The sequence below is a fragment of the Phoca vitulina genome, unplaced genomic scaffold (assembly GCF_004348235.1).
Source record: "Phoca vitulina isolate PV1807 unplaced genomic scaffold, GSC_HSeal_1.0 scaffold33, whole genome shotgun sequence".
Lineage (NCBI taxonomy): Eukaryota > Metazoa > Chordata > Mammalia > Carnivora > Phocidae > Phoca > Phoca vitulina.
Window position 1 is genome coordinate 22,953,775 of NW_022589736.1, and position 11,746 is coordinate 22,965,520.

At 38.8% G+C, this 11,746-nt stretch overlaps 1 pseudogene; it reads left to right on the top strand.

Moving 5' to 3' along the window:
- Positions 1-232: 232 nt before the first annotated feature.
- Positions 233-320, top strand: LOC116645692 (annotated as a pseudogene).
- The last annotated feature ends 11,426 nt before the right edge of the window (positions 321-11,746 follow it).

An 11,746-nucleotide genomic window follows, 5' to 3' on the forward strand; every position in this document is an offset into this window, starting at 1 on the left:
TTCCTTCTGGTCCCCTGAGACTTGAATGTTGGTATACCCCAGGGCTCAGTTCTCACATCTGTCCTTTCCTGGGCTGATATCGAGCAATCTCTCAGCTTTAAGAACCACCTCCGTGCTGACCACTCCCAATTCTCTATCTCCGGCTCAGACTTCTCCCCTAAACTCCAGTCTTATATATCCCCCTGCCTATAGAGCATCACATGCATGTCCAAAAGCCATGTCAAACTTAATCCTACTCTGGTTTCTCTTCAGATCATATAAATCTTTCGCCTTTTACTAAAGATTTCTGTGGAGAGGAACAATTCTGAGAATGATAGCAGGAAGGGAAGAATGAAGGGGGGGAAATCGGAGGGGGAGACGAACCATGAGAGACTATGGACTCTGAGAAACAAACTGAGGGTTCTAGAGGGGAGGGGGGTGGGAGGATGGGTTAGCCCGGTGATGGGTATTAAGGAGGGCAGGTATTGAATGGAGCACTGGGTGTTACATGCAAACAATGAATCATGGAACACTACATCAAAAACTAATGATGTAATGTATGGGGATTAACATAACATAATAATAATAAAAAAAACTTAATCCTAAAACAGAATTTCTGATTTTCCCCTTAAAGACAGACTTAATCCCACAGTCTTCCCCCTCTAGATAAATACTAACTCCATCCTTCCAAATTGCTGAGGTCAAAAACCTTTGTGTCATTCTTGACTTCTCTTTTTTTCCTTCCACCGCCCACATCTAATGTGGGAGGAAACCCTAGGGGTTCTACCTTCCTAATCTCTCCACACTTTGACCGCTCTCACTACCTCTGTCACAGTGCAGGCTGCCATTATCTCTCACCTAAATTCTTGCAATAGTCTCCTAACTGGTTTCCCCACTTCAACCTTCTTCTCTAACCCCCTTACCTGAAGTCTACTTTGGATATAGCAGCCGAGATGATCCTTTTAAAGTCTCCTCCTCTGCTTACAACCCTCCAATGTATTCCCATCTCAGGCAGGGTCAAGGTCAAAGTCTTCACAACTACCTCAGGTGCCCCACCTCTGCCCTAGCCACACCAGCTTCCTTGCTATCCCTCCAGGCACGCTCTCTCCTCAAGATCTTCCCAATGGTTGGTCCACTACCAATGGTCTTTCTCCACATAGCTTCATAGATATTTTCAGGTCTGGATTCAAAGTCATCTTGTCAGTGAGTCTTTAGCTGACCTGCCCATTTAAAAGTGCCACTTCCACCTTCCCCCCAGTCCTCTACCTCTTGTCTCTTCTTTACTTTTCTCCATAGCACTTATTACATTCTGATGTATATTTTACTTATTAGTTGATTGTCTATCTCCCCTCACTTGAATGCCAGCTCCATGATGGCAGGAAATTTTGTTTATTCATCTAGAGCCATGCCTAGCACATAATAAGTGGTCAATAGATACAAGTTGAACGAATAGATAAGTAAATAGAGAGTATTTATGACTAAGGCAAAAGCATAATTAACAAGTGTGCTTTCATGAAGGATAGACCCCTTAAAAGAAGCCACCGTAACTTTTTCTCTTTGTGATCACGATTATCTAACAGTGTCCATCATATTGTAGGCATTCATTAAACACTTGCTGGGGGTGCTTGGGTGGCTGCGTAGTTAAGTGTCTGCCTTCAGCTCAGGTCATGGTCCCAGGGTCCTGGGATCGAGCCCCTGCTGAGCAGGGAGTCTGCTTCTCCCTCTCCCACTCCCCCTGCTTGTGTTCCCTCTCTTGCTGTGTCTCTCTCTGTCAAATAAATACATAAAATCTTTTAGAGAAATCAAATAACAAAGTAAAGAATTTTCTAGAAATGGATGATGGTGATTTTTCTAGGGATCAATATGCCTCTTATTTTTACCATGCTTTGTGATTTTCAAAGAGCTTTTACATAGCCTACTTGTTTATAACCATGACCACATTAAAAAGAAACCAGGGCAGGAGAAAAAAGGAGAGAGGGAAACAAACCATAAGAAATGTTTAAGAATAGAGAACAAAGTGAGGGTTGATGGCGGGAGATGGGTGTGGGATGGGTATTAAGGAGGGCACTTGTTATGATTAGCACTGGGTGTTGTATGTAAGTGATGAATCACTGAATTCTACTCCAGAAACCAATATTGCACTGTATGTGAACTACTAAAATTTAAATTAAAAAAATAATAAAAGAAAAAGAAGAAATTAAAATAAAAAAAACGAAACGAGGGTAAACATCATTATTTTCATTTTACAGATAAGGAAAGTGAAATTCAAAGAGAAAAAGTGAATTGTTTGAGGTTTCATAGCTGGCAATTGGTGTATCCAGGACTAGAAAACTGATTCTTCTGAGATTGAATTCAGGTTTTTTTAACCATAATCTTCTATTGATATACCACTGAATTTAATGAGTGGATTTTATATCCCTTTTATTTTTAGCACATGTGAGGTATATAATAGGTGCTTAATAGATGTTTACTAATCACTTAAGGTAAAAGTATATATATTTATTCTTTCACTCTCACTACAGACTTGTCATAGAAAAGATAATTCACAGGGGTGCCTGGGTGGCACAGTTGGTGAAGCATCCGGCTCTTGGCTTCAGCTCAGGTCCTGATCTCAGGGTCATGGGATTGAGCCCCACATGGGGCTCTGCACTCAGCACGGAGTCTGTTTGAGGTTCTCGATCCCTCTCACTCTCCCTCTGCACTTCCTGCTCATGATCTTCCCGCTCATGCTCTCTCTCTCTAAAATAATTAAAGAAATCTTAAAAAAAAAAAAAAAAGATAATTCACATCTTCTGGCAGAAAATAAACAAGCCCTCAAATCTTGCTAACTTTCATACAAATTGAGTACTTTTCCAAGGCACAAAAGCAATTGTAATGGGCCATGTTTTCTATCAGTATTCATATTTACTATTCATTTCTCAGGAGTTCTGCAAGATTAATGCCTGGGTTTCATGACTTAAGTCACTTTCTTTTGAACTAAAGAATAAATCATCAGATCTTATAAGATCTTGTGTTCCCTTCTGCATATATGATTCTAGCTCCCTTTTCCCTGTATTTGAAGAGTCAGAGAGATTTAAATTTAAATTGTCTTATACCTTATGCTTTAACATATCATTGCATACTCCTAACATTTTCTAGGAATAATTAAATATAGGAAATAGTACGATATTTATATTTAAGACTTATGTTTGAAAATAATCATGTCTCTAACTGAGCTATGAACAGCACAGCAGATACTATATAATAGACTTTTATCTTTTCTTTTTTTAAGATTTTATTTATTTGACAGAGAGAGACACAGCGAGAGAGGGAACACAAGCAGGGGTAGCGGGAGAGGGAGAAGCAGGCTCCTGGCCGAGCAGGGAGCCCGATGCAGGGCTCGATCCCAGGACTCTGGGATCATGACCTGAGCCGAAGGCAGACGCGTAACGACTGAGCCACTCAGGCGCCCTGACTTTTATCTTTTCTATTTCAACCACAGTAAGTAGTAGTTTCTCTAAAGCCTAGAAACACCCAGAAAAAACTTTTTTTCTTGCCTGATATGAAGGGGCATCACAAACAAAAACTTTTAGGGAAAAAAAGCAAAAAACCCTAGCTTTTTGACCCTTTGGGTAATTTAAAGAAACAAGTATAGGGGCACCTGGACGGTGCAGTCAGTCGGCAGCCGACTGGGTTTAGCTTAGGTCCTAATCTCAGGTTGTGATCTCAAGGTTGTGGGATCGAGCCCCACATCGGGTGGGCACTCAACACAGGGTCTGCTGAAGACTCTCTTTCCCTCTCCCTCTGCACCGCCCCCCACCCCATGCTCGCACACACTTGCGCACGCGCTCTCTCTCTCAAATAAATAAATAAATCTTAAAAAAAAAAAAAAGAAAGAAACAAGTGTATAGTCTTTTGTGGGTCAGTTGTCTGCTCTAGCTGATCTCACAAGGGGTGGAGATGTTTCCTCCTATTGACTATACCACTCTGGTGACACTTCTGTGATGATTTTCATGCCTTGCCACGGTAGCTGCCACAGTAAAATTAACCTGCAGGCTTTAAAACCTTAAAGACCAGGAAGCTCACTTCCCTCAGCCTCTTCTCTTCAACTTCCACTATTGTGTTCTGCGTGTCATCTGTCAAAAACATGTGATGAAAAATGTCATCTAACAAAGGGAGAGGCACTCAGCCCCCAGGTTTAGTGGACACCACGTCTAGACATTGGGCAGAGAATACATTTACATTGTCGTGCAGGCTGCTCGTGTAAACTGTTATTCCCTGGCACCTACACACTAGGGCTGGAGTCCAAACTTGTGATGGGCACCAAGCCATGCCAACAGATGGGCACAGGGATGACAGCCAAGGGACTATGTATGTGCATCAAGTATAGGTGTTGAGAACAGGAATTCCAACTGAGAAGATCAAAATGACTGTCTGTCTCAAGCTTATGGTTAAGAGCTTGTCAATTCATGCCTTGTTTAATATAAATGGACTGGAATTCAGGAGAATTGACAGATTTTGACAAAATCTCAGATTTATTTTTTAAATAGAAATGCAAAAATAACTTGGACATTTGCAGAAAATGGTTTGGTGGTATTTTGTGAGCAGAAAATGTTTTAACTTCTCCAGAAAATTTCGTGATTATTAAAGTTTCTCATAAAGAAATACGGAATTGGAGCATTTTACAGAGTTAGCTCATTTAGCTTCTCATCTGTTATTAAAATCCTGTAGTGCATTTAATTCTATTATTTCAATGTCACGTATAATTCTTAAGGAAATTTATCATAACAAATCAATGAAATTGAATTTCCTAATTTAATCATCTGTTAGATCTCAAAACTGCCTGAGATTCACTCTACTTTGTTTTTAATTTAAGAAAGACCACTCAGAGGGGACACTTTATTTGTGTTTTAAGTTTTCCTTTTAAAAAATAATTTCAAAGCTTCAAATCCGAAAATTATGTGATTTGAATCAGAAGTGGGAGGAGGGGAGATTTGGAATCCCTTAAGATCACTCATGTGAACGGAGAAGGAAACATGTGGTTTATATTACATAACTTCTCTGTGCTTTTTTCCCCTACCTAATAAAATTAGGGAATTGGACTAGACCATCTCGAGGTCCTTTCCAGCTACAATTCCCTATTCCTCTTTTTTTTTTTAAGATTTTATTTATTTATTTATTTAACAGAGAGAGATACAGCTAGAGAGGGAACACAGGCAGAGGGAGTAGGAGAGGGAGAAGCAGGCTTCCTGATGAGCAGGGATCCCGATGTGGGGCTCGATGCGGGGCTCGATCCCAGGACCCTGAGATCATGACCTGAGTCAAAGGCAGACGCTTAACGACTGAGCCACCCAGGCACCCTGACAATTCCCTATTCCTAATGTAACCAAATGAAATGATGCTTTTCTTTCAAAATACGAATCAAAATTCCGAGGAGAAGTCACATGGCTGTTACAACTCCAAAAGAAGGTAGAGCACAAGGATTCCTGTTACACGATCCAAATTGCCCTGGATTCCTAAGTTTTTTAGAGGTAAGGAAGTCTTGATTCATCTGCACTCTTTCCAAGGCCTTAGAGACAGGTTTCCCCAACCATTCAAAACTCCTCTATAAGAATATTTTTTAATTTTTATTGAGGAATAATAATATAAACAGGAAAGAACACATACGATAAAAGAATAGCTCATGAACTTTCATAAACGGAACATACCAATGGAACAGCAACAGATCAAGAAACAGAATATCCTCAGCATCCCCAGAAGGCACTCACTACTCCTTCTAGTCACTACCTCATCAACAGCAGCCACTAATGGGACGTCTACCCACATAGATTGGCCATAACTGTCTTTTGAACTTTGTATAAATGGAATCATACAACATGCCCTCTTTTTTTTTTTTTTAAAGAGCAAGCTTGGGACTTTTTTTTTTTTTTTAAAGATTTTATTTATTTATTTGACAGAGAGAGACACAGCGAGAGAGGGAACACAAGCAGCGGGAGTGGGAGAGGGAGAAGCAGGCTCTCCGCCAAGCAGGGAGCCCGATGTGGGGCTCGATCCCAGGACACTGGGATCATGACCTGAGCCGAAGGCAGACACTTAACGACTGAGCCACCCAGGCACCCACAACATGCCCTCTTTTGTGTTGGCTTTTTTTACTCGATATTATGTTCATGAGATTCACTCACATTGTTGCATGTAGTTTTAGACTGTTCTTTCTCGTTGCTATATAGTAATTCATTTATCTATACTACTGTACAGATAGAATACAAATAGTATTCCTGTGAATATTTGAGTACCCCTCTTTTTTAATAAATATGTAGGTTTGCATTTCTTTGGGGCATATGCTGAAGAGAAGATTTGCTAGGTCGTAGGGTATGCAAATGCAGCTCTGGTAGACATTGTCAGTTTTCTCAAGGAATTGTAAACAATTTACACACCCACCTAGCAGTATATGAAAATTCCTGTTGCTCTACATCCCTACCAAAATTTAGAATTTATGTCTTTTTTTTTTTTTAGTTTTGCTCTTCTGGTGGATATCCCAAAGTGTATTTTTTAAACATTTGTTTTATTGAGGTGAAATTCACATAACATAAAATTAACATTTTAAAAGTAAACAATTCAATAACATTTAGAACATTCACAATGTTGTGCAATCACCATGTCTATCTAGCTCTAGAACATTTCATCACCCCACAAGGAAACTCTGTACCCACTGAGCATTCACTCCCTGTTCCCTGAATCCTCCCCACCTATCCATGGCAACCACCAATCTGCATTCTGTCTCTATGGATTTGCTTATTCTGGATATTTCATATAAATGGAATCATATGTTTTCAAGGTTCATTCACACTGTATCAGTACTTCATTCTTTTTATAGCTGAATAATTCATTGTATGAATTGAATACTACAATTGTTTATTTCTGCATCCACTGATGGACATTTGGGCTGTTTCCACCTTTTGGTTATGGTGAATAGTACTGCTGTACATATGTGTGCACATGTATTTGGTTGAATCCCTCTTTTTGATTCTTTTGGATATATATATATATAAATCCTAGGAGTGGAATTCCTGGGCCACATGGTAATTCCGTTTAACTTATTAGGGAATTGCCAGTGTTTCAACAGCAGTCTAACCATTTTAGATTCCTACCCACAGTGTATCAGGGCTCCAATTTCTCCACCTCCTCAGCAGAAAAATAATGCTTAATATTTTCCAGATTTTATTTTATTTTAATAAAAGATTTTACTTATTTGTCAGAGAGAGAGAGCGAGCACAAGCAGGGGGAGTGGCAGGCAGAGGGAGAAGCAGGCTCCCGGCTGAGCAGGGAGCCCGCTGTGGGACTTGATCCCAGGACCCTGGGATCAGGACCTGAGCCAAGGGCAGTCGCTTAGGATTATAGCCACAGCCATCCTAATGGGTATGAAGTGGTACCTTATTGTGGTTTTGATTTACATTTCCCTAATGACTAATGATGTTGAGCATCTTTTCATATGCTCCTTGGCCATTTACATATCTCGTTTGGAGATATGTCTGTTTAAGTCATTTGCCTGTATTAATATTAATTGGACTGTTTGTCTTTTTCCTGTTGAGTAGTGAGAGTTCTTAATATATTCTGGGTACTAGACCTTTATCAGATATATTATTTGTGAATAATTTCTCACATTCTATAGGTTATCTTTTCACTTTCTTGATAATGTCCTTGAACATTAGCACAAAATGTTTAATTTTCGTGAAGTCCAATTTATCTAGTTTTGTTGTTGCTTGTGCTTTTCATGTCATATCTAAGAATCCATTGTTAAATCTAAGGCTGTGAAGAATTACTTTTATGTTTTCTTCCAAGACCTGTACGATTTTAGCTCTTATATGTAGATTATCGATCCATTTTGAATTAATTTTTATATATAATGTGAAGTAGAGGACAACTTCATTCTTTTGCATTTGGTTATGACAGCACCATTTTTTAATATATTTTTTATTTTTTAAAATTTTATTTGTTATGTTAGTCACCATACAATACATCATTGGTTTTTGATGTAGTGCTCCACGATCCATTGTTATGACAGCACCATTTGTTGAAGAGAGTGTCCTTTCTCCCATTGAATGGTCTTATCATCCTTGTTGAAAACCAAGTGACCACAGATGTATGGATTTATTTCTGGAATCTCAATTCTATTACATTGGTCTACGTATATATCTTTATGTCAGTACCACAATGTTTTGGTTACTCTAGGTTTGTAGTGAAGTTCTGAAACTGGGAAGTGTGAGTCCTTCAACTCTGTTCTTTTTCAATATTTTCCAGCTGTTAAGGGCCCCTTGTAATTCCATATGAATTTGAGAATTGATTTTTCCATTTCTACAAAAATTGTCATTAGGATGTTGACAGATTTCACTGAATCTGTAGATCACTTTGAGTAGTATTACCATCTTAACAATATTAAGACTTCCATTCAATGAACACAGGCTGTCTTTCCATTTATTTAGATCTTCTTTAATTTTTTAAAGCAATGTTTTATAGTTTTCAGTGTATGATTCTTTCACCAACTTGGTTAAATTTATTCCAGGCACTTTATTCTTTTGGATGATCTTGAAAATGGAATTGTTTTCTTAATTTCCTCATCAGATTGTTCATTGCTGGTGTATAGAAATGCAATTCTGTGTGTGTGTGTGAGAGAGAGAGAGAGAGACAGAGGGAGAGAGAATATGTGTGTGATCTTGCACTTTGAAACTTTGCCGAAATTTATTAGCTCTAGCAGGTTTTTTTTTCTTTCTGAAGAGTCTTGGATATTTTTCACATGTAGGATCATGTCATCGTGAACAGAGATAGTTTTACTTCTTCCTCTCCAGTCTGGATGCCTATCATTTCTTTTTCTTGCCCACTCACTCTGGGTAGAACTCTCAGCACATTGTTGAATAGTAGGGGTTAAAACAGACATCCTTGTCTGTTAGCTCTTAGGGGGACGTTTTCAGTCTTTCACCACTGAGTATGGTAGTAGTGGTTCTTCACAGATGCCCTTTATCATGTTGAAGACGTTCCCTTTTATTCCTAGTTTTCTGAGTATTTTTTATCATGGAAGTGTTTTAGATTTTGTCAAATGCCTTTTCTGTATCAGTTGAGATGATCATGTAGTTTTTACTTTCATGCTATTAATGTGGCATGTCACATTGATTTTCTTACGTTCAATCACCCTTGCATTTCTGGGATATTTCCCACATTGTCATTGTATATAATGATTTTAACATGTTGTTGGATTTGATTTGCTAGTATTTTGTTGAGGATTTTTGAACTCATATTTGTAAGGAATATTGGCCTATACTTTTCTTTTTTGTGTGGTATCTCTGTCTGACTTTAGTATCAGAACAATACTGATTGTATAGTATGAGTCCGTGTTTGTTCTTCCATTCTTCAGAAGAGTTTGAAAATAATTGTTATTAATTCTTCTTTAAAATGTTTGTTTGGTTTTTTTTAAAGATTTTATTTATTTAACAGAGAGAGACACAGCGAGAGAGGGAACACAAGCAGGGGGAGTGGGAGAGGGAGAAGCAGGCTTCCCGCCTAGCAGGGAGCCCGATGCGGGGCTCGATTCCAGGACCCTGGGACCATGACCTGAGCCGAAGGCAGACGCTTAACGACTGAGCCACCCAGGCGCCCCACTTCTTTAAATGTTTGCAGGAACCAATGTGGTTTTAATTTGCATTTCCTTATTGTCTAAAGAAGTTGGACATCTTCTCATAGGCTTATTGGCCATTTTACCTCATCTTTTGTGAAAGTTTGTTCAAATATTTTGTCCATTTTCTTATTGGTATTCTGTCCTTTTCTTGATTTATAGAAGTTTTTATATATTTGGATAAGTCTTTTGTCCATATATGTATTGTTATATCTTTTCCCACACTATAGTTTGCCTTTTCATTTTCTTAAGGGTGAACTTTTTCTCCTTTTGAAGAACAGGCTTCTTAATTTTAATATAGTCCTATTTATCATTTTTTTTTCTTTTGTGGAAAGGCCTATTTGTATTGTGCTTAAACCATCTTTGCCTACTCTGATGTCATAAATATTTCTCCTGTACTTTCTTCTAAAAGCTCCATAATTTTACCTTTCACAATCCACCTGAGTCTGCCTGAAAACTTACTTTTGTGTAAGATGTGACGCAAGGGTGAAGACTTTTTTTTCCATATGGGCATCCAATTGACCCATGCCAATCCTTGCTCTGCTGGCCTGCAGTATCACTTTTATCTTAAATCAGGTAGCTTGTATGGGTATGAATCTTTGCCCGAATTCTTTATTATGTTCTATAGAATCGTTTATCTATGCACAAATACCACATTGGCCTAATTATTATAGCTTTGTGATATACATCCTAGTATCTGACAGTGAAAGTCCTCCAACCTTGTTTTTCAAGATTGCCTTGGGTATTCTTCACACTTTGCATTTCCATATTAATTTTAAAACCAGCTTCTCAGTTTCTACAAAGGAAAAGAAAAGAACCTTCCTAGAATTTGGGGACAAGATTGGAAGAAACATTGTAATTATTCAATGAATATTTGCTCAGTGCCTGATCTTGGCCATGCTCTCTAGGAGGTGTGGTAGTAGATCGGAATACAGGAGGCAGGGAGACACAGTACTTGCCCTCAAGGAGCAGCCTCACTAGTTTCTGAATTCCACACTGAGACTCTCCATCGAATTGATGCAGTGTGTGTGTTGCTTTTTAATCGTGACAGTTTTATAATGGGTGAGATTAGACACCTGCTGAGGCATGTTATGATCATTTGTAAATGTCTTCCTGATGAAATGGGGTGATTTCCAAAGCCTCATGAGGTTTCACTTAAGAAACAGGAGCTCAGAGTTTTCTGAGTTCTTTACAGATGATTTTATTTAATTCTCATGACACCATCACCCAACAATTAGGTAAACAGTATTATCCCCATTTTTACAAATAAGGAAACTGAGGCTTAAAGAGTAATTTACCCAAGATTATACCACAAGCATATTATGGATCTAGTGTTGGAACCCAAGTCTTCCTAATTCTAAAGTATCAAAGTAGAAATATCAAGAATAGAAATTATAGGATGTGAGGGCGATCTGGCTGCGACATCTGTCACCCCATTGATCACCAGGGTTGATTCGGCTGATCTGGCTGGCTAGGCGGGTGTCCCCTTCCTCCCTCACCGCTCCATGTGCGTCCCTCCTGAAGCTGCGCGCTCGGTCGAAGAGGACGACCTTCCCCGATAGAGGAGGACCGTTCTTCGGTCAAGGGTATACGAGTAGCTGCGCTCCCCTGCTAGAACCTCCAAACAAGCTCTCAAGAATAGAAATGATATAAAATGACTTATCCCTATGATTTAATTTCTTGTAACATGTCTGCATGTGCAATGTCATAACAGAAGAGCCATGATGTGAATGTGGTCTCAAACACAGAGATAAACATATTTGAATTTGTTGGTGTTTCTGCAGTGCTCCATGGGTGGGGACAAAATATCTAGAGTAGTAGAGAAGATGGAATTAGTTATCTGGCCAGGTTGGGGCTGAATGGAGTAAAAATTCAAGTAGTATTGAAGGATGGGACTTTGGTATTACATGGTGCAGTTAACTATGGTCACCTGGCATGAAGTGCTAATTCATATAAAGCATTGAAAGACCCAAGGCCTATTCCCAAGAAACAGTATGAAAGGTATGAAGAATTCAAAGACTACGGGGTAGAATAGGTGCTTCTAATGGTATTGAAGAACTTAAAGGAAAAAAATGGCCAAACTTAAAGTTCTAAGCAATTGGCATATATAAAGGACTAAAACTA